Source organism: Macrotis lagotis, chromosome 6, assembly GCF_037893015.1.
Source record: "Macrotis lagotis isolate mMagLag1 chromosome 6, bilby.v1.9.chrom.fasta, whole genome shotgun sequence".
NCBI classification, from domain to species: Eukaryota; Metazoa; Chordata; class Mammalia; order Peramelemorphia; family Peramelidae; genus Macrotis; species Macrotis lagotis.
This window is the reverse complement of record NC_133663.1, coordinates 222,372,389-222,395,405: the sequence shown is the minus strand read 5'-3', so window position 1 is coordinate 222,395,405 and position 23,017 is coordinate 222,372,389. Positions and strand designations below refer to the sequence as shown.

The following is a 23,017-nucleotide window of genomic DNA, read 5'->3' as shown; positions in this document are numbered from 1 at the left end:
GACAACTTGGAAGGTTACTAGGAAAACTCTGCTGCAGAGTGAGAGTAGAACCCTGGTCTATGCATATCCAGTCCTAAGAACTGGAAGCCTGTGGAGCCACCCAGAAGCTGTTTTCACAGAGGGGCTGAGGCCCACAGACAGGTCGGGAGGAATTGAAGAATCTCTCTGCTATCCCTGGAGGAATACTCCACTGCTTTGCCCATAGTCAGATCCAGGTCACAGTCTAGGACCCCATACCGCCATAGCAGAATATGGACCTTCCTCACAGCTCCAGGGCAGAGAGGAATGCTTGTGGTCATTTCACAGTCCAGGAGAGCAATGAGAGCCTCCCAAGACCTTGAAGGAATGAAGGTCCCTGGGTGGGGTGGAGGTGTCCCAAAAACCTCCAAAAGCTTTGGAAGTACATTAAAATCAGGTCATAGGCAGGGGAAATGAGCAAAAAACAGGAGAAAAATAATCTGACCATAGACAATTACTTTGGTCCCATGGAGGATGAAAATATACACTCAGAAGATGACAAAGACAAAGTTTCTTTATCCAGAGCATCCAAGAAAATAGGAATTGGGCCCATGTTATGGAAGAGCTCAAAAAAAGAATTTGAAAAGCAAGTTAGGGAGGTAGAGGAAAAATTGGGAAGGGAAGTGAGAACAATGCAGGAAAATCATGAAAACCAAGATAGCAGCTTGGAGAAAGAGATACAAAAAATACCGAAGAAAATAACATGCTAAAAACCAATTGAGATCAAATGGAAAAAAAGCAATCCAAAAGATCAATGAGGAGAATATCTTAAAAAGCAGAACTAGCCAGTGGAAAAGAAGATAAAAAAGCTTTCTGAAGAAAATAACCCCTTCAAATTTAGAATGGAGCTAAGGGAAGCTGATGACTTTTTGAAAAATCAAAAAACTAAAACAAAAGCAAAGGAATGAAAAACTAGAAGAACATGTGAAATATCTCATTGGAAAAAAGAGATTCAAGAGAGATAATTTAAAAATTATTGGCTACCTGGAAAAGAGCACAGACTTCATTTTTCAAGAAACAATCCAGCAAAATTTCCTAATATCCTAGAAAAAGAGGATAAACTAGAAATTGAGGGAATACACCGATTGCCTCCTGAAAGAGATATCAAAATTAAAACTCTCAGGAATATTATAGCTAAATTCCAGAATTCCCAAGTCAAAGAGAAAATATTACAAGCAGCCAGAAAGAAACAATTCATTTATTGTGGCACTACAGTCAAGATTACACAGGATTTGATAATGTCTACATTAAGAGCTCATAGGACTTGTAAATATGATATTCCAGAAGGCAAAAGAGCTTGGATTTCAACTGTGAATCAACCACCCAGCAAAACTGAACATCCTCTTTCAAAGGAACAGATGGCCATTCAATGAAATAGAGGACTTTCAAACTTTCCTGATGAAATAATCAAAACTGAACAGAAAGTTTGATCTTCAAGTACAGGACCCAGGTGAAACAGAAAGGGTGAACAGTAAGGGCAAATCATGAGGAATTTAATGATGTTGAACTGTGTGTATTCCTGCATGGAACAAAGCTACTGTTAAATTATATGAAAGCTCTCATTTATTAGATCAGTTAGAACAAGCATATATGGAAAAGGCAAAGGAGGGAGTTCAATATAAAGATATAATATATTATTATAAAGATGGAATCAATGGTGAAAAAAGAATGTACTGGGAGAAAGGGAAAGGAGTTTTAGAATGGGCTAAAATATAGTCAAGAAGAAGGTTTTGCAGTGGAGTGGAAGAAGGGAACTGAGGGGGAATGAGAGAGCCTTCATTCTCATTGTAAGTGACTCAGAGAGGAAATAAGATACACACTCAATAGAGCATAGAAATCTATCCTACCTTAAAGGAAAAAGGAGAGGAAAGGAATGGGAGAAAGAGGATGGGGGAGGGGGAGGGATGTAGGTGATAGAAGAGAGGGAAGATTTTGGGAGAGGGTAGTCAGATACAACACACTTTTGAGGAGGGACAGATTGAAAGGAGAGAGAGAGCATAGAATAAAGGGGACAGGGAAGGAATAGAATGAAGAGAAATACAGTTAATATTAACTAAGGGAAAAATATTGAAGAAAATTGAGCAAGACTCTGCAGGAAACCCATTATGGAGCAGCAGTTACATTTGTTAATCTCCACAGATATAAGGTAATGTTCTGCCACACTCCCTTCCTAAAAATCTATGGATTTTTTGAGCAAAGAGAAGGCCATGACTGCTAGCTGCTGTCATCACACGATATGTGAGATCTTGTTCAAATCTATGATTCAAATAATGTCAATAACTATACTTTATAGGTAGTTTTGCTAGAATCAAAACATAAATGAAATACAGTTCCAATAGCCAATGAAATTTAATATGAATAAAGTGCAAATCCTGTATTTAGGTTTAAAAAGTCAACTGTACATTAATAAGATTATGGAAATATGAACTGTAACAATGGATTATGTTTCATACCAGTCAGTAGTATGTCATAAAACCCCAGAAGCTAATTTGGTTTTACTTAGGCTTCATTAATAACCACAAAGTGTTCAAACCAAGGCAAATTATAAGTCCTATTGGTCAGACTACTTCTTATATAAGTTGTTCAGTTATAGGTGCCATTTTTGGGAAAGTTATTTATAAGATGAAAAGTAACCAAAGGAGAAGGTAAGAAGATTGTGAGGATATTTGAAACCTTTGAGTCCTTTGAGAACAAATTGAAGGACCTGGTGATATTTAGTCTGAAAAAGACATAGAGGGGACAGGATAACTGTCTCCTAATATTCAGAGTTTTCCTACTTAGCCCTAAAGAGCAGAGCTCAGACCAAAGGATAGAAGTTACAAGTATATAGCTTTCAAATTCAATATAAGTATGGAGAAAACTTCCTAATAATTAGACCTGTCCCAAATTGGCCTGGGCTGCTTTCTGGGGTAGGGAGTTCCCTATCCCTGGAGATTTTCAAAAAAAGAAGCTGCAAAACCATTTGTTGGTGACATTGTGAATAGGATTTATGATTTGGGTTTGTATTGAATTAAATGACACTTGAGATGGAGATAACTTTCATCACTATGGCAGAGTTTTGTCATGATCACTTTTGTCAGTCTAGGAAAGTCTAATATCCTTCCTAGGATAATGTTTTTAAATGAATAAAATAAAATATGAATAATTACAAAAGAAATCAATAATATTGAAATAAGCATGTAGTTTGTTTTCCAATTCAGTTCACAGATTACCTGAACTTTAACTTCAGTAGTAGATAAAGTCTCAGTGGTATCCTACCCTTCAGGGTTTTGTTTTGGTTTTGGTTTTGTTTTTGGTATATCTACAACAGTGGTTTGACATTTTCTTCTCTACCTTATTTTACGAATGAGGAAACTGGGCTAAATAAGTGAAATGATTAACCCAGGGCCATACAACTAGTAAGTGTCTGAAGCCAAATTTGAACTCAAGAAACCATGGATGAATATGTAGAGTCACAATATTATTATTGACATAATTACAATTGAACAATATAGGCTCCTCTGTGATTCTTATATCTTTTCAAGTGTTTCTCTGAGCCCCTAGGCTCGGTGGGATAAAGTGAAAGATTACTGCTAGAAGATTATCATTTAGGTGGTTAATAAACCTAAATTATCAGAATAATTATCTCCCTGTTCTGTTTAAGAATTGCAGCACTGGCAGTATCTATAATAAGTAAAATAATAATTGTATCATCTCTACACTAATGGATGTCTTAGGGTTAGAGGAGGATGCCCAAGAATGTCAGCAGAAAATGTGTCTAAAGAAGTAGTTTGGAATGGTTGTATTTTCCTAAAGAGCTTTGCAAAGTTAGGGCTGCCTCCTCTTCTGCAGAATTGTCGTATTATTGATGCCAGCACCTTGCCCTGCAAGAAAAGTGAACCGATCATTCTTCTCAGCAAATCATCTCTGCATCACATGAATGATATTTTGTGGACATGAACCTAGATTCTTTCATGCTGAGAAATAATTTATATAAACTTACTAATTCTCACACCAGTCATTTATAAACCCGATCTCCTTTCAGAAATCTTTGGCATCTCACCTTCTCTCACACTTGTGATTTAATAGCTAGACTCTGAGGTGAAGGCTCACATTATTAAAGCATCATAACTTCTTCACACATTTTTTAAGACAGGAAGCAATGCTCCTGCTAGTAGGTTAGGTATCTGGATGTACTCCATTAGTTCTTTCAGTATGCTGGGGATTCTTATAGAGTTTAGAAATGTAAGTGACATCTGAGTGCAACCTTTCATTTACAATCTAAGGAAAATCAGCCCCTAAAAAAGCAAATGGCTTTCCTAAGGTCATACAGAGAGTAGGACTCAAATGTAGAACCTCACATTTCAATAGTTTTTCCCTTAGAACTTGAAGAAGGAAGAAATATTAAGAGAAAAAGAGGCAGGAAGGAAGTTTCCTGTGACAGTGGATGGATGGGGCTGCTATGCCATTCAAGGGCATGGGGGATCAAGTTCAGAGAAGCCAGAACAAAAAGAGGAATACTCTGACTGGGTCCAGCCACACTGACAGCTTGGCCAGAATCAAGAGGAAGAACTTGGGGAGGAATTAATGGAAGCAGACATGGGCATGGGGAGAAGATGACACATGGCAGGTGGGCAAGCAAAAGTCTCCCTTGGCACTGGAGATCTCAAGCAAGCCCTTTTCCTGTGGTTTCTATGTGTGTCAAATCTTCTGCTTTCAATTAGAAGGATTTTTTTAGGGTTTTTGGGGGGAAGTTGGGGAGAAAAAGAGGTCAGGGATTTCCAAGACTAGAACAGAAGTGGAAAGAGAGAATACAGTATGTACAATAAAGTTTAGGTGGATTTTTTGTGCTTTTAAAAATAAGGATATCTTTCAGAATTCTTGTAAACTTTGCCTAATGTGGATTTACATAAAATAATAACTGTCTGTACTTTGAATTTTCTTTGTATTTATTTTGTATTTACATGTATGCACACATACTATTTTCTCCAGTAAAGTAGAACTTACTTAGGAGCTTGGAATGATTCATTTTTGTCTTTGTTTTCCTGGTACCTATCACATTGGCAAATAATTACATAATATCAAGAATAATAAACTCTGGTTGATTGATGGATTACTAGAGCAATATTTTTCTTAATGGTACCATAATATTTCCAAAGTACCTTAATTTCTAGAAAAATTTAGCCAGAGATATTACCATCCTAACAATTGGTCTCTCTCCTTCTAGTCTTTTTCTTCTGGGATTCATCCACCATATTCCTAAGATTGAGATCTGCCCATTTCCTTTGTATTCCGAAATTGTATCCCTATTGATTCTAGGATAAAATAGGACATTTAAAGGTCTCCCACAATATGACTCCTTCTCCTACAGAAAAATTCTCTCTCCCTTTTGAAATTATTTTATATAACTGTGTATGTAAAAATAATACTAAAATTTATTTAATGTTCATCTGATCTTCACAGTGAGTTAAGATGCTATTATTATACCCTTTTTATAGATGAAGAAACAGACAAACCTGTTAAGTGACTCACCAGGGTCACATAGCTAGTGTCTGAAGCTGAATTTGAATGCAGGTACTTATTTTTAAAGAGGAACAATGGTAAAATAGTGGGTGATGATGGATGATATCTTGACTTGCTTGTGAATCAGCTTTAAGTGAAGCAGAGTTGCTCAAAGTCATCAGCCTCATTCTCGCTTAGAAGTCCAGTGGCAAGCAAAGGTCAAGACAACAGGCAATGACCCAGAACACAGTGGGTGACCTTGACATTTTTGATGTCTAACCAAGTTTCAAGTGTTCCACTACTCCTGCTTCAGTTGCTTTCATGCCTATTGGAACAAACTGTTCTCATCTACTATCCCTCTGAGCAAAGTCTTTACATGCTTGAAAGAAATGTAGGCCCATTGGTTACCCTGGTTTAACCTGGGATGTGACTGTTGTGTATGCTATAGCTCCTTGGAGCCACAAGTGAGAGTGGGGTGAAAGTGGTCACAAAGGTAGATAAGCCGTCCTAAAAAGGAAACAGTAAGCCCTCACACTACAGGTCCTACCTAAGCACCCCTTATACCCCATACACCTGTAAATCCAATTAAAAAAAACCAAGCTGGTGGCTTCCCCCTCACCTTCTTTCTTTCTTTCTTCCTTCCTTCCTTTCTTTTTTTTCTTTCTTTCTTTCTTCTTCGAAAGGCAATGGGATTAAGTTACTTGCTCAAGGACACACAACTAGGTAATTATTAAATGTCTGTGGCTGAGTATGAACTCGGGTCCTCCTGATTCCAGGACCAGTACTCTCTCCACTGCACCACCTACCTGCTCCCCTCCCCCCACTCCAATGTGAAGGTTAATAAAGTTTAATGGATAGAAAGTTAACCTGGTAGTCTGGAAGACCTGTGTTCAAATTCATTTGGAGATCCCTAGAGGCATCCCAAACTGTTTGCTCCAAGCAATTCTCTAATCCAATAAACTGTAGAACCTTCATCATTATATTAATGAAATCCCAAGTGTCTCTTTCTTTTCCAAAAAAGGACCAAACTTTGTATTTTCTACTCTGGCTATCCTCTTAACAAAATATAAATTCTTCAGGGATAACTATTTCACACCTCTGTATATCAGCATCTAAGCTAGTACTTTGCACATAGTAAAGTACTTGGAAAGCTTTTGTTGGAATTGAGAGCATATAAATAACTATAGAAAAATGATTTCTAAAATTTATTTACCAAAATACATAGACATTTTATGTTGAATGGTGAAACAGTCAGTCCAGATTTTTGTTCTACATACCTTGGACCAGATATCTGACTTCAGTATTCTTTTAGTTTCCTCATCTGTTAGATGAGAGGGTTGGACCAAATGATCTCTAAAATCTTTGCAGTAAGTTCATCTGATAAAGGAGAAAACCCAAGATAAATAAGGAATTCATTAAAATTTATAAGAATAAGATCTGGTCATCAATGAGTCCAAGAGCACAAACAAGCAATTTTTAAAAGAAGATAACCAAGTTATCAATCGCTATTGCTGTTCAATGGTTTAGTTGTGTCCAATTCTTCATGACCCTATGGACCATATCATGGCAGTATTTTCCATAGGGTTTTTTTGGGGAAAAGATACTAGAGTGAGTTAACAGAAGTCAAATGATTTTCCAGGATCACAAATGACTAAAGTCACATTTGAACTAAGGTCCTTTTAACTCCAGGTCCAACACTCTATCCACCGGTTGCCTCAAGTTATCAATAGCCATCTTAAGAACAAACCAACAAAAACTAATGGAATAATTAGAAAAAATGCAAATTAAAACTGCTCAGTGCACTCATGTCTTAGGATTGGTGTGACAATTTAAAGGATTTAAAGAGCTAATATTTGCCTGGCAGAGAATCTAACATACAGAGGCATTAGATAAATCATATAATTATATAAATGCTTATTCTCTTCCCCTTCCTTCATAGGTTCCATTTCATACCCATCAGATTGGAAAAGATGACAAAAGCAGAAAATAACAAATGTTGGAAGGAATTTTGGAAGCAGGTACATTAATGTACTATTTGTAGAACTGTAAATTAGTTCAGTCATTCTGGAAAGCAATTTGGAACTATACCCAAAAGTTATTAAACTGAGCATATCCTTTGACTCAATACTAGGAAGAAAGTTCAGCAAGATGAAAGAGTCAGGAAAGGAATTCATGTGTACAAAAATACTATTAGCAACTCTTTTTGTAGTGGCAAAGAACTAGAAACTAAGGGAGTGTTCATCAAATGGGGAATGATTGAACAATTAATAATGAAGTACTATGATGAAGTTTCAGAGAAGCTTGTGAAATCTTATATGAACTGATAAATAGTAAAGTGAACAGAATCAGGAGATCAGAATTTTTCCGTACAATAGCAACAACAAAGGTAAAGACAAACACCTTTGAAAGATGTAAAGAGGTCTAATGAGTACAATCCTTAGGATAAGTGAGAAAGTATATTGCCTGACTTCAAAACAGAAAGATGATAAACTCAAGATACAGAGAAGGAGACATTTTCGGACATGGCTAACAGAGGAATTTGTTTTGCTTGCTTGCAAGTTATTTTTAACAAAGGTTTTCTTTTTTTTTGTAAGGCGAGAGAAAAAGAGATGAGAAAAAAGAGAAAGTAAATTTTATTTAATTGAAAAAGTCAAATAAAATGAAACTTACATGAAGAATATACAATGAAAATGAACTCTAATGCCCTTTTTAGATCTAAAGTATGATAATCACCCCATGTAAGGTCACTGGTTTGGTTTATATGTTTGTGTGGTTTGTTTTAAGAGCTGTCTTTTAGAAAAGGAGTTTCCATTTAAATAAAAAAAGAAAATTTAGCCCATAACCCACATAATCTACATTTTTTAAAGTGTTTACCCATCAGGAAGCCAGATTGGGAAGTACTCTGGTATAATAATTATAGCAATTGAACTTAAACAATGTTTTGTGATTTGCAAAGCACTTTACATACCCTCTCAAAAATTTACTAGCTATGTTATGCCGAACAAATGATTTAATGTTTCTGAGTCTTAGGATCTTCATCTGTAAAATGAAAAGCGTAGGAAGAAGTATAACTGGGGTACTAGTCTTAGAATCAAGAACATTTGGGTTCTAGTAATTCTGACTCTAGCATATATTCGTTGCAATACCATGAGCTAGTTTCCAAGTAACTTAACTTTTCATTACCCAAAGTAACTCTCTAATATTTTAAGTGATTTAAAAAAAACCAATGTAGAGGAAGATTCCACATAGGGAATTCCCTATTTCAATGATAGCAAAGATCTGGAACCAAAAGAAATTAGCACAAATAATACTTGCATTTCTGGTATTTCAGAGTTTTATCAAGAAAGTTATGGACAATTTAAAGCTATATGAATGTGACTTAAAAAAGAGATTGACAATTTTTGGTCTTATTACTAAATCTATTCCTTCCTTCTCTTCTGTCTAGAGAAACTTCCCTTACAACAAAGAACAAAAATGAAAGAGGAAAAAAAAGTTCAACAAAGTTAACCAAAATATCTTGCCTATTTGCAGTGTTCCACAACCTTAGTATTACATATTTCCAAAGAAAAGGGGAGGTATATCTTATCTATTCTTCAATACTAAATTTGATCATTGCAATTACAAAGCATTCCAGGACTTTTCATTTACATTGTGGCAGTAATTAAGCTTATTAAAGCTTGAAAATACACTTAGACTTTTGAGGCACCCTGAATATACATATAATATGTATATATGTGTATAAAATAGAGTATGCACCCATATTCTTAAACATATGAGTATATATATATATATATATATATATAATCCCCTTGTATCCATCATGTAATTCTTTCCCAAACTTACCTATAATCTTCAAATTTATCATTATTTACAGAGTAGCAATATTCCTTTAGTTGTGCACCATCATTTGTTTAGCCATTCTCCAATAAATGAGTATCTCCATTGTTTCCAGATAAAATATTAAAATAGGTCATGGAAAGTGACTAGTTATTCTGGGTAATAGAAATATTGTTATAATAGAAACATTCTTATCCTTTTTTGTACAGAGAGAGGTAGAATAAATAGCGGGTGAATTCAGAGTCCTGATGACCATGGAGAGAGAGAGAGAGAGAGAGAGAGAGAGAGAGAGAGAGAGAGAGAGGTGAAGTAAAATAAGTGGGTGACCTAGGCAATGTTCTATGATTTTAAGTTGCTGTACAATTGTAGAACTCAATTTCCTCAAACTGACAAAAGTTTTTTTAAATTACAAATGAGGAAGCTGGGGTTCAAAGACATTAAACAACATTACTGAGGTCACAACTAATATTAGTCACAGTCTTCCTGGAGTCAGGAAGATTCATCTTCCTGAGTTTAAAGCTTGTCTCAGACAGACACCTACTAGCAGTGTGATCCTGAGCAAATCATACCTCAGTTTCCTCATCTGTGAATGAGCTTGAAAAAGAAATGGCAAACTATTCAAGTATGGGGCAGCTAGCTGGCACAGTAGAAAGAGTTCTAGGCTTAGAATCAGGAAGATTTATCTTCCTGAGTTCAAATCTAGCCTTGGACACTTGTTATCCTGGTCAAGTCACTTAACCCTGTTCAGTTCAGTTTTTTCATCTGTAAAATGAGCTGGAGAAGAAAGTGGCAAACCACTCCAGTATCTTTGCCTAGAAAATCCCAAATAGGGTTTTGAACTCAACAACAGACTCCTTGATGCTTTTATTGGGTAAACATCTTTATCTAGTTTCAGAAATAGAGAGGTGGGGAAGGCGAGGAGGGGGGAGGAAGGAAGGAAAGAAGGAAGGAAGGAAGGAAGGAAGGAAGGAAGGAAGGAAGGAAGGAAGGAAGGAAGGAAGGAAGGAAGGGAGGGAGGGAGGGAGGGAGGGAGGGAAGAAGGAAGGAAGGGAGGAAGAGAGGAAGAGAGGGAGGAAGGGAGGAAGGGAGGAAGGAAGGGAGTGAGGAAGGAAGAGCCAGGAAAAAAAGAGCAGAGCCAGCATTCAGTTCTAGCTCTCCAGATATTCAGTTCAGGCCTCTCTTCTACTAACCTGACAAGTACCAATGATATAAATAAAAAGTTCAGGAAAAATCTCAATATGCAAAAATAGAAACATAAGCACAAATTATCAGACAATAGTAATCCATCTAATTTGCTATGTATGCATTGGCTATAATATCTTAACTGATATGAAAGTGACTATGGATAGATGAAACTTGGGTAAATGTGATACTTTAAGACATAAACTGGATAAAATATGAAATTGATTCTATTTGGGAGGACAAAAGTTAGATCTTCAAAACAATATTAGAATTCATCCTCAGCCAACCCTCCTCTATTCAACCTATCACTTCCAAAAGGAAAAAAAAAACTCCTTTCATTTGGTAATCACTGCCTAGTAATTAATATTTATTTAGAGAAACAGCATGATTCAGTGTTGAAAGTGCATTGGAGACAGAAGTTCCTTGGCTCAAATGTTATCTCAAATATTCATCAATTATCCTTCCAGAACTTCAGTTTTTTCATCTCCAAAAGGGAACACTCAAACCTGCACTAATCATCTTACAAAGCAGAGCTAGGAAAAGTGCTAGATTGTGATTTATTAAGCACCCCTCCTATGTGGTAAGTGCCAATGATAGAAAATCAGAGATTAATATCATTTATTAATAATAATGTAGTAATAACTGGCCTTTATATAATGCCTAGAATGTACTCTCCTTGAAAGTGAGGGTTGATTCGTTTTCTGTGGTTATATACATGACACATAGCAGTGACTTTATAAAAATCTATTTATTGATAGTTAATATTTGCAATATTTGCTTTGTATAATGTCTTATTTGAACTTCAAACAGCCCCAAGACACACAGACTTTGCAGACATTACAGATATGGAAATTGAGGCTCCGAGAGATTAAGAGGGAGGTGATGAAGTTTGGATGGCACAGCAGAAAGAAAAATGGAGTCAACAAGACCTGAGTTCAAAATAGCTTCAAACACTTAAGTAGCTGTGTGACCTTAAGTCACTTAACTTCTATCTCCTTCAATTTCCTTATCTGTAAAATATAAATAATAATAATGCTTACCTCCCAGATATGTAATGATATGTAATGAGCATAAAGTGTTTTGCAAATCTGAAAACTTTATATAGTTATAAATATAAAAATAAAACTTTATATAATAATAGCTTTTCTTGTTATGCAGGGTAATATGACTTGCATGTTTTGAAAACAAGATTTGAATTCAGATTTGTCAGACTCCAAGTCCAGGGGTCATACCACCTGTTTGTCACATTTGCTCATTTACCAGATAAATTACAAATGTATTCCATATCATTTTTATAGCAGAATATGGTTCTTGGGTTTTTTAAATGTTTATGAAACACTATGTATTTCTATCAGGCTAAGAAGTCAGGAACTCTACATTCTAATCTCTGCCCTGCCATGAAGTCCCTCTGCAAGTGTGGGGGAACTATGTTTCTGATCGACCCCCTGGTTTTTTCCACTATAAAATATGAACAATTATAATCACCTACCTGGCAAGTATGTGTAATGAAATTAGATAATATCTATAAATTGCCTTGGAGGGCAGTGCTTTATCATCATTGTCTACTTGATTAATCTTAAAATAATTACAGTTAGGGGCATTTTGTAGATTTCTTTTTCCAACCTTTATCAGATCTGCTTCTGTCAGCCCTGGGAACAGAACGAGAACAAAGCAAACACACCTGACAGCCTACCAGTTTTCTTTCTTACAATAATCCGAGAACTTTAGAGCTGTCAGGGACTTTAGAGATTATACTTTTGGGATCCTTTTGGGTTTCGTTTTGGTTTGCTTTTTTTTTAAATACCAATTTTACCCTATGCCAGATTTTACCCATAATGGCAACAGTAGGCAGATAAGGCTGCATTTTGGATTTGCTTCATTCCCTGTCATTCAGCCACACCATCACCTGTAAAGACAGAATTCTTCCATTTGAGTGCCCTAAAACTATCACACTCACCACCCACCTAAACTGACTCCTACCAGCTTCTCTCTATCATACTTTATTCCCCCTTCCTTCCTTTGCTTCATATAAATAACCACAACCCATGGAAAAAGTATAGCTTCTCATATGTATAAGAAAGCACATTGATTGGAGGTGGGGAGAGAAGGGAACTCAAAATTTTACAAAAAAAGAATGTTGAAAACTACCTTAATTGGGGAAAAATACCCCAAATGTATAGTTTTCTTAAGAGCCTTATTAGTATATCCTAGACTGGTAGGAGGATGGGAGGGTATAGGACAATATTTCCCTTGTAACATTGCCTCACCTAAATCTGTGTTTTCATAGAAGCTTTCATTAATTAGAGGACATTTGTCATTAACAAACACCTTTTGGGTCTGGGATCAGGGATGTGCTGGTAAATGTTTAACAATGTTTAGAAGTGGGATGGGATATTCAAGACACTTAAATTTAATTTCCATTATCAACACTTACTTAAGTCTAGACAATTAACAAAACAATAAATCAAGCTATGATTAATTGCCAATTACTGAGGTATAAATGCTCACAGTGAAAACTGAACAATCTGCTCTTGGGAAAAGGTCTAATGGGCTCCAATTCACCCCTGTATGGGACCCTGATGTCTGCAGCACAATGTAGCTTTTAGAAGACCTGGGTACCAGCAACATTGTTTACTAGCTATTTGATATTAGATGTCACTTAACCTTGTATAGTTGATTTGGAGAAAATGTGTGAATCAAATAAGATTTAATTAAACTCAAAATATATCGGGTGTACATCCCTGGGCAAGTTCTGGGGGCACAAAGCAGAAAAGGATGCAGTTTCTAACCTCAAGGAGCTTATGGATTACTCAGTGAGACATGCCATGATGTAAAGTAAAACATGATAGTGGAAACAGAGAGATCCAACCTAAGTGCTCTAGGAAAAACTAGGGAGGAAGAGATCACTTTCAGTGGCTGAGATCAGGGAAGGAATCATTGAGGATGTGGCACCTGAGCTCAGTCTTGAAAGAAGAGAAGGATTTTACTAGCTAGAAAACAAGAGGGAGTGCATTCCAGGTGACTGCACAAAGGCAGGAGACAGAAGGACGAGATCCTGGAACAGCTGTTTCTGAACTCAGACTGGAACATAGAGTGCTGAAAGAGTCCTGTCTGAAATAAGGATAGGAAGGTAGGTGGTGTTGGGGGGCTGTCAGGCTGTGTGGGGATGACCTTAAATGTCAAGCTATGGGGCTTGTTTTTCATCCTGCAGGAAATGGAGAGTCACTGAGGTTTTAAGAAGGGGAATATTTGTTTTTTAATTGTAAAGTCCTATATAAATCTTGACTTAATTTTTCTTCTTATTTATAGGTAGGAATCTATGTTAATATACTGTAATCAGATAATTAAATCAACTTAATAAACCATCTGTCCTATGTTCTGTCTCTGAAAGTGGAATCAAAGAACACTGGTCACCTTTTATAACCCTTTGTAGAGGTTTTGTCAACATGTACACTCCCCCTCCCAATAATACTATTTTTAATGACCCAAGAACTTGTATAGCTATTCAACTAAATGGACTTTTAGCTACTAGTGTGGTGACAACAGCAAGTCTTTTAGCCTCACATAACTTTAGTTGTTTCATCTGTAAAAGGGGAAAATGGTATCTTCACTATTACATAAGGTGATTGTGAAAAAAAAATGCTCTGCAAATTTTAAAACACTTTATATATGTGAATTAATTTGCTATTAGTTAAACTTTGCATGGTCTTTGGCACCTAGAAGACCATACTAATACAATTATCACTGTCATCACCACCACCACTCTAGTAGAATATAATTAATTGACCTGAGAGCAGGGTATGGTGCCTCACGTATAAGTAGGTGATTAATAAATACTTGTTGAATTTGAATTAAATTGAATTTTAATATTTGACAAGTGTTCTCAGAATAAAGTATCTCATAAAGAAAGTATTTTTAATTAAGTCATTTGGATAGTTGATTTAGACTTAAAAAGGACTTCAGAGATCCACTGGTCCTTCATTTATTTTACAGATTAGTCAATCAGTCAATAAGCATTTTTTAAGCAATGGAGGAACAAAAAAGCAAACAATCAGCCCTACTCTCAAAGAACTCAGTCTAACGGGAAATTGAGGCACAGAGAGGTTTTGATTTAGCCAAGGTCACCCAAATATTGAGGGGCAGAGAGCCAGTAGATACTTGGATTCCAAATCCAGACCTCTTTGCAGTAAGTCTTCCTATGACTTCCTAATTATGTAAGAACATAGTTCCTTCTAAAGGTGATATTCAGTGGATAAGGGAGAATTAAAACTTCCATTATACATTGAAACATGTTTCCTATTGATTTTTATTTCATAACTATTTTTCTTTTCTGTCCTGATATATATATATATATATATATATACTATAAAATAAAATTTTATCTTTTTCTCCTTTCAGAAAAGAAAATTAAGTTCCTCTCCTTCCCTAGAAAAATTTCACATTGGGCTCAAAAGACAAATCAGTTAGAAATGGACCCTTTTAAAGTGGAAATTTGCATTCTCACAAGGATTATAATGGGACCTGTCTCCAATTTATCTCCAAGGATAAGGACAAGCACTTTATGTGGCAACACTGGTCAAAGACAATTACAGTTGCTACTTTACATATTGCGACTTGTGTAGGCTCAAAATCATGAAGAGGCAAATGGATTTCAGACTACTCTCTGCCTCAAAAAATGTCCTATTTGATCTTTTTCTCTTAAAAGTATTTCTTAGGTTGTAGTTTTAAAAATAAGCAAAATTGTGACAGATTTTAATATTAATGTAGATGTATCCTCTGCTTTTCTAATTTTTTTTTTGTGTGGGGGGCTTTTTTTTTAATGGCCCTTAAAACTACCATTATTTGATTCATCTAGAATTCTAAGACACTGTTTTGGAGATGTAATTCTACTTTTGGGTGTTGAGAGATCTTTAAAAAAAAAAACTCAATCTACATTTGAAATTCTCTTTGTCTATCTCTCTTTCCACGTTCCTGTGGTCTTCCTTCCATCCTGTTCTTTCCTTTCTTCTCAGACATCATCACCTTTTCCTCTTATCCTGTCTATAGTTGTCATCATTCTCATGTCTGGATTTGATTCCCAGTCTTCTCTCTTCCTCACCCTTCTGTCCCCCAAATCCACAGCTTCCTTTTGCTGCTGTTTCATCTGTCTTCAAGTTTTCTCAAGGCAATAACCCAGGCAACTCCTTCACTGCTCTCCTTGCAGCCCAGGTTTGGTCAGCTCCTCCTTCTCTTTTTACTCTCCAGCTTGGCCCTCAGGGGAAGTCAGGACACCTGTCCCAGCTTCTACTACTTTCCCCTTTTTCCCCTTTGCCCTTTCCTCCCCTCCTCCTCCCCCACCTCCTTCCCCTCCTCCTCTCCTCCTCCTCTCCTCCTCCTCTCCCTCCTCCTCCTCTCCCTCCTCCTCCTCCCCTCCTCCTCTTGCTCCTCTCCCTCCTTCTCTTCTCTTCTTCCTCATCTCCCTCCTCCTCTCCCTCCTCCTCTCCCTCCTCCTCTTCTCCTCTCCCTCCTCCTCCTCTTTGTCTCCTCCTCTCCCTCCTCTTCCTCTCCTCCTCTCCCTCCTCCTCCTCTCCTCCTCCTCCTCCTCTTCCTCTCTCTCCTTCTCTCCCTCCTCCTCTTCTCCTCCTCTCCTTCCTCTCCCTCCTCCTCTCCCTCCTCTCCCTCCTCCTCTTCCTCTCCTCTTCCTCTCCTCCTCTCCCTCCTTCTCTCCCTCCTCCTCCTCTCCTCCTCTCCCTCCTCTTCCTCTCCTCCTCTCCCTCCTTCTCTCCCTCCTCCTCCTCTCCTCCTCTCCCTCCTCCTCCTCTTCCTCTCCTCCTCTCCCTCCTCCTCTTCTCCTCCTCTCCCTCCTCTCCCTCCTCTTCCTCTCCGCTCCTCCTCTCCCTCCTCCCCTCCTCTCCCTCCTTCTCTCCCTCCTCCTCCTCCTCTTCCTCTCCTCCTCTCCCTCCTCCTCCTCTCCTCCTCTCCCTCCTCCTCCTCTCCTCCTCTCCCTTCTCCCCTCCTCTCCCTCCTTCTCTCCCTCCTCCTCCTCCTCTTCCTCTCCTCCTCTCCCTCCTCTCCCTCCTCCTCCTCCTCTCCTCCTCTCCCTCCTCCTCCTCCCCTCCTCTCCCTCTCCCTCCTCCTCCCCTCCTCTCCCTCCTCGTCCTCTTCCTCTCCTCCTCTCCCTCCTCTCCCTCCTCCTGTCCTCCTCTCCCTCCTCCTCCTCTCCTCCTCTCCCTCCTCCCCTCCTCTCCCTCCTTCTCTCCCTCCTCCTCCTCCTCTTCATCTCCTCCTCTCCCTCCTCCTCCTCTCCCTCCTCTCCCTCCTCCTCCTCCTCTCCTCCTCTCCCTCCTCCTCCTCTCCTCCTCTCCCTCCTCCTCCTCTCCCTCCTCTCCCTCCTCCTCCTCCTCTCCCTCCTCCTCCTCTCCTCCTCTCCCTCTCCCTCCTCCTCCCCTCCTCTCCCTCCTCCTCCTCTTCCTCTCCTCCTCTCCCTCCTCCTCCCCTCCTCTCCCTCCTCCTCCCCTCCTCTCCCTCCTCCTCCTCTTCCTCTCCTCCTCTCCCTCCTCCTCTCCTCCTCTCCCTCTGCTCCCTCCTCCCCTCCTCTCCCTCCTCCTCCTCCTCCCCTCCTCTCCCTCCTCCTCCTCTCCCTCCTCCTCTCCCTCCTCCTCTCCCTCCTCTTCCTCTCCTCTCCCTCCTCCTCCCCTCCTCTCCCTCCTCCTCCTCTCCCTCCTCCTCCCCTCCTCTCCCTCCTCTCCCTCCTCCTCTTCCTCTCCTCTTCCTCTCCTCCTCTCCCTCCTCCTCCTCCCCTCCTCTCCTCCTCTCCCTCTCCCTCCTCCTCCCCTCCTCTCCCTCCTCCTCCCCTCCTCTCCCTCCTCCTCTCCCTCTTCCTCTCCTCCTCTCCCTCCTCCTCCCCTCCTCTCCCTCCTCCTCCTCCCCTCCTCTCCCTCCTCCTCTCCCTCCTCCTCCCCTCCTCTCCTCCTCTTCCTCTCCTCCTCTCCCTCCTCCTCCCCTCCTCTCCCTCCTCTTCCTCTCCTCTCCCTCCTCCTCCCCTCCTCTCCCCCTCTCCCGCCCCCTCCCCTTCCCCGCCTCCTCCCTCCCACTTGGCTCCAGCAGAGAGAGAGCTGGATAGACGCACAGACACAGGCACACTCCCTCACGCGCGCGCACACGCGCACACACACACGCACACACACACAGACACGCGCACACACGCACACACAAGCACAGCCGGACGCCCGGCGGCGGCACCAGCGCCCGCGGCTCCCGCAGCTGCGCACCCCGCCAGGCGGGCGGCGGCGGGCGGCGGAGCCAGGAGGCCAGAGGGAGCGGGGGGCGCCGCGGCGGGGCCGGACCCCGAGCGGGCGGCGGGGGGCGGGGGCGCGGTGCGGGCGGGGCGGGGGCGGCCTCGGGCCCCCGAGCCCCGGGCGGCGGCGGCGCGGTGACAGCGCGGTCCATGGCAGCAGCTCCCCCGCGAGCCGGCGGCGGCGGCGGCGGCGTCTCTGCGGGGCCGGAGCCAGCGGCGCGAGGTAAGGGCGCGGGCCCCGAGCTGCGGGGAGCGGAGCCCGCGGGGAGGGAGAGGCGCGGCGCCGTGCGGGAGCCGCCCGCGCCCGTGCCCGCCCCCCACGCAGCGGCGGGGCGCGGAGGCGTTGTGCGGCTGGCACGGCTAGCTCGCGGCGGCGATGCCCTTCCCGGGGTAGCGCGCAGGCAGGCAGGTAGGGGTCCAGGGCCGGGAGGAGGGGGCCGGGGGGGACTGGAAGGGGAAGGGAGGGCTCCGGGACCGGGCCTGGGGGAGGGGGCAGAGGAGGCGGGCTTCGAGGGGCGTGCGTGGTGCGGATCTCGGCGAGGGGCGCCAGGCAAGATGGGGTACGCCGGCGCTCCTGGGGAAGACCAGGCGGCGGTCTGGGGGGGGGGGGGCAAGGGGAGCCGAGGGAGGTGGGCGGTGGGCTGCGCTGTCATCTCCTAGAAGGCGACCCGAAAAGACCGACGGGCAGAAGGGGGGTGGGGGACCCCGCAGGCTGTCCCCCAGGCAGGGCGGCCCCTCCGGAGCAGAGATGCTCGGGGGCACTGGGGAAGAGCCCACCCTCGGGGGAGCAGAGGCGCCTTTGTGGGGGGCTGCAGGCGGGCGGGGCGGGGCGGGGCGGGGGTAGGAGAGTGGTTTTTTGTGCAGTCATTTTGGGCAGAGGCTGAGCCGGAGCCCCGGAGCAGGAGGCGGTTGGTGGGGCAGAGGCAGCCGCCTCGGGAGGGTCTGCTTAGAAATAAGGCTGCGCTTGGGAGGCAGCTGCGGAGCTGCGGCTTCTGCTCTTGTCCCTTTTTTTTTTTTTTTTTTGCCCCAGCCGGAAGAAAACCCATGCCTTCCAGGCTACTGCAAAAATGGATTCTATTGACGTCTGTCATGCCTTGCCGGAAAGCCTGCCTGAAACTTGGATCTGGCCAAATCTCTCTTTGTGACTTTTTTGCTAACACCAAATCGCATCCTGCGCCGTAGGCCAAATCGCCCGGTCCATGATCATCATCCCCCTGCCTCGTCCCCAGACATCCCCAGGATCCTCTGTGTCTCTGAGTCATGGGGAATTGTGGGGGGGTAACCGGGTTTTCCAACCTGGGCCGCCGGCAGGGCTCTCTGCTTCCTTGCATTCGGCTGCATTTCAGTCCTGTCTTTTCCAGCCGAAGGAGTGAATTTCGTTTGTGGAGAGGGTTGGTTTGAGGGGGAGGAAGAGGGAGAAGGTTGTTCTGTTTTGTTGTGTGTGTGTGTGTGTATGTATGTATGTGTATGTGCCTGTTTTTCTTTAAAACCATGACTATTGTTCCACCGGTGCTGAAAGAGGTTTGCATGGTTAGTGAAATAAAATCCCATCACAGTTGCTGTTTAGGGTTAGAAATGTTGCCAAACAGCTGCTGCTTTGTGTTTCAATTGTAGCCTCCCTGGAGTAGATTTTGGAAAGAGATACAGAGATAGATAGAGAGAGAGAGAGAGAGAGAGAGAGAGAGAGAGAGAGAGAAAGAGAGAGAGAGAAAGGTGACTGTGGTGGAAAGGATTGTCACCCTGTAAATGGCACACATTTGGTCTCCCTCTGCAGCCTGCCAAACTTTTATGAATATTCCTTTTGTAGGAATGAAAAAGCTTAATTGATTCAGTACCCTTTCCAAGTGAGCAAGCATCTTTGCATTAACAATGGCTTAAGAACTTCAATCACAAAAGGAAGAGTGGTGAAAAACACCATGGTTAATTGCTTTTAATTTTTCTTTATTAATCACTATCAGCCCCTACTGTATTTAGCTGTTTCTTCCAAATTCAGATAGAAGAAACACATACAGAAATAAGATTTTGCAGCAAAACCTAGGAATTTGTTGGCTTCGAGGCAAAGATTTCTGCGAATGGAATTCTCACCTCTCCTCTTTGTAATGGACCCAATGATTGTTTGCTCTGAACCAGGCAATCATGGCTTATGGGCTGCTGCGTCAGTGTTCAGCATCCTGAGCTCACATTATCTGGCATTTTAAAGTATGTGTAAATATTTTGCTGAAGATAAGCTGCATCAACAAAAAGATACCCTGTAGAGACTGAGTGTGCAGTGATGGTAAATAGATATGACCAAGCAAAGTTTTGATAACTACTTATTCTCATGACCCCTTCTATTTCATTTTTTCTTTGTTTTTGTTGGTTTAACATTATCTCATATCCTCTGGTATTATCCCTTTATTTAGCTGATGCTTGAAAGCTTATCTTTGGAGTACAGTGAAAAAATAGCCAGCAGGAAGAAAATCATTCTTGGCCTTTTATATCTCATATACTTCCTTTACTGGAAGAGCAATTTAAGTGTCTTTGTATTCATTATCTCATATGACCTCTTTAACAATCCCAGGCAGAACAGGTTATTATCCCAGTTTTACAAATAACTAAACTGAGACTCAAGAGGTTATAAGGACTTGTTCCAAGTCTCAGGTCTTCTCACTCCTGGTTCTTTGCTCCTTCAATTAGAGCATACTTCCTTTTCAGTTAAGTGACTTTGATAAATTTAAAAATAGAGTAATAAATGTATCTTTCTTACATCAGATGAAATCCATCTTTTATAGCTTGTGCACTAAAGAGAAGAAAGACAGAGAGAGAGAGAGAGAGAGAGAGAGAGAGAGAGAGAGAGAGAGAGAGAGGAGGAGGAAAAGGAGGGAAGAATTTGCCAGAGCCCCTCTATCTTGTCTCATTCTCCATTTTCCTTTCCAGTAGGAATATATGGAATTCTGCCACTGTAGGGAACTGGAGATGTTCCTGAAATCACAGAATAAGGCATATTAAATGCCAATTACCATACCCCATTGTAACAATGAACTTCCTCCAGTCCCCTCCTGCTGTAGCCTGGGAAAGTGCTTTAGAGCAGGTTGGCAGTTGTTTGGTTGCTTTGCAGTAAAGGCCAATGTCCACTAGGGGCTTCATTGAGAGAGTTAGGTCCCATCTTGCATGTGACCAAAGGCAGACTGGAATACAAGGGGAAGGGCAGCAATTAAACTGACTCAAGGTGCCATTTTGCCCTAAACTTGGGATCCTTATTTATGCAAAGAAGCCACATATTCCCAAGAGTTCTGTTAGCTTGGAAAACTCAGGAACAGGAACAAAGATGATAACTTTCTAAGGCTTGATATTTGCCCATAAGAGAATGAGAGACTGAAAAATACAGTTTGTATTTATACTCACATGTAGCTTCTGAAAACAGTTACATTGACCATTTACCAACTGCATAAAAAGTTGCATGGCCTTATATGACAAGGGGGAGGACAGAGTAACGTCATGAGATAGTAATTGTAAACTGCTTTGTAAATCATAAACTGCTATGTGAGTATGAGCTATCTTTATTATTGGTAGTGTAATATCAGGAGATGGGGATCTACAATAAAAATGCCTTGAAGTTCAGGATGAGAGACTACCTTGGTATGATGGGAAATGGGTTGAAGTTGAAGTCAGAAATATAAATCCCTGTTCTGTTTCATCTCTCTGGGCATCAGTGTCTTCATTTATAAATGAGGGGGTTGAACCAGTTGACCAGTGAGGTTCCTTTTAGCTCTAAATTTATTAGAATTCAAATCAATGTGGTCCTCAAAAGAGGAATGTCATATCTGTTCTACAAAGCAGTTAAATAAATTAGCCATCTCTATAAAATAGAAGATTAGAGTAGGAAATAGGTCTTTTACCTTTAGTCTAGAGATTAAAGAGGTGAGGTCAAGCAAGAACAGTAGGGAATTATAACTTCTGAATAGCTAGAGTAGAAAAACAATTCCACCTCACTCCTTTGGTAGGAGATTTATCAGGAAAGACATATTTCCCTGAAAGGGAAGATGCCTTAAGTAGGCTTTTGCTTTCCAGCTCCTCCCATGTCTGCAGGATCTGACCAAATATGTAGATTTTAACATGGTAGATAACCTGTCCAAATCCTAGTTGTTCTGGAAATAGTTTAAAGAGGTGACTTTACCTTTCTACATTCTTTAGCTCCCACTTTCCCCTCCACAGTTTCTGGTCCCGCAGCAAAAGGAGGTACTTGATATAAATTAAAATTTCATCAAGCTGATCTTAGATACTTTTCCCACATGGAAGTGTTAAGGATATATGTTCTATTCAATTATTCTTATTTTGATTAAAATCCAAATATGTTTTTGGAGTATTAGTATGTCAGAGGATTGTGAATTACTTTCATAGGATCTTTAAGTTGGAAAGTGTCTTAGAAATTATCTAGATCACTATTTTCCAAATTGTATTTCCAGGGTCTCTGGTGTTCTGCACAATGTTAATATAATTTCCATGAGAAAAATGTCTGTCTTCATACCATTCTTCCCTTAAGAAAAAACATTAAACATGAAATTACATATTTATCAAAGGTTCTTATTGTGACATCAGTTTTATTAGATTTAATTCCCTCCCTTTTGTTTTAGAACATACCTGATTCATAGCTCCCCCCTTTTTGAGACAGCAATTACTAGGTCTGTCAATATATTTTAAGACAAAAAGAAAAATGTTCTTTGATCAGATTGCTCTGGGAAATGTAGATCTGGTTTAATCCCTCTTCTTTACAAATAAGAACACTGAGGCATAGAGAGGGGAAATGATCTACTTAAATTTACACATTAGTAAGCATTAGAGCCAGATCTTTAGCTCCCAGTTTAATGTTTGGATATTCAAAACTCTTGGTTGTTCACATTGCAAGTTGGAAGATAGAATTTTCTGGAATCCCAGATAGACTCAATGCCCCAAGGTACTTAAATGACAAATCATTGTATTTATACCCGAGAGCTTTTGAGGCCCTGAAACCTTCAAAAGGAGCAGAAAAATGTGGACAACAAAATGGGAGCTGGCAGAGACTAGTTGAGAAATTATGATGGCAAGATGACAGGAGAAACTAAAGGTAGGGGAGAAATGCGAAAGGGAAGATGCCTTAAGTAGGCTTTTGCTTTCCAGCTCCTCCCACGTCTGCAGGATCTGACCAAATATGTAGATTTTAACATGGTAGATAACCTGTCCAAATCCTAGTTGTTCTGGAAATAG

At 41.0% G+C, this 23,017-nt stretch overlaps 1 protein-coding gene across 3 annotated transcripts in view; it reads left to right on the top strand.

Moving 5' to 3' along the window:
- The first annotated feature begins 17,894 nt into the window (after positions 1–17,894).
- The window catches only part of RAI2 (retinoic acid induced 2), a 123,229-nt gene continuing 118,106 nt past the window's right edge, over positions 17,895–23,017 (top strand). For all 3 annotated transcript variants that reach the window (XM_074192341.1, XM_074192339.1, XM_074192338.1), the window contains exon 1: positions 17,895–18,017. The gene's annotated coding sequence lies outside the window, so the exon portion shown is untranslated. The remainder of the gene's footprint in view (positions 18,018–23,017) is intronic.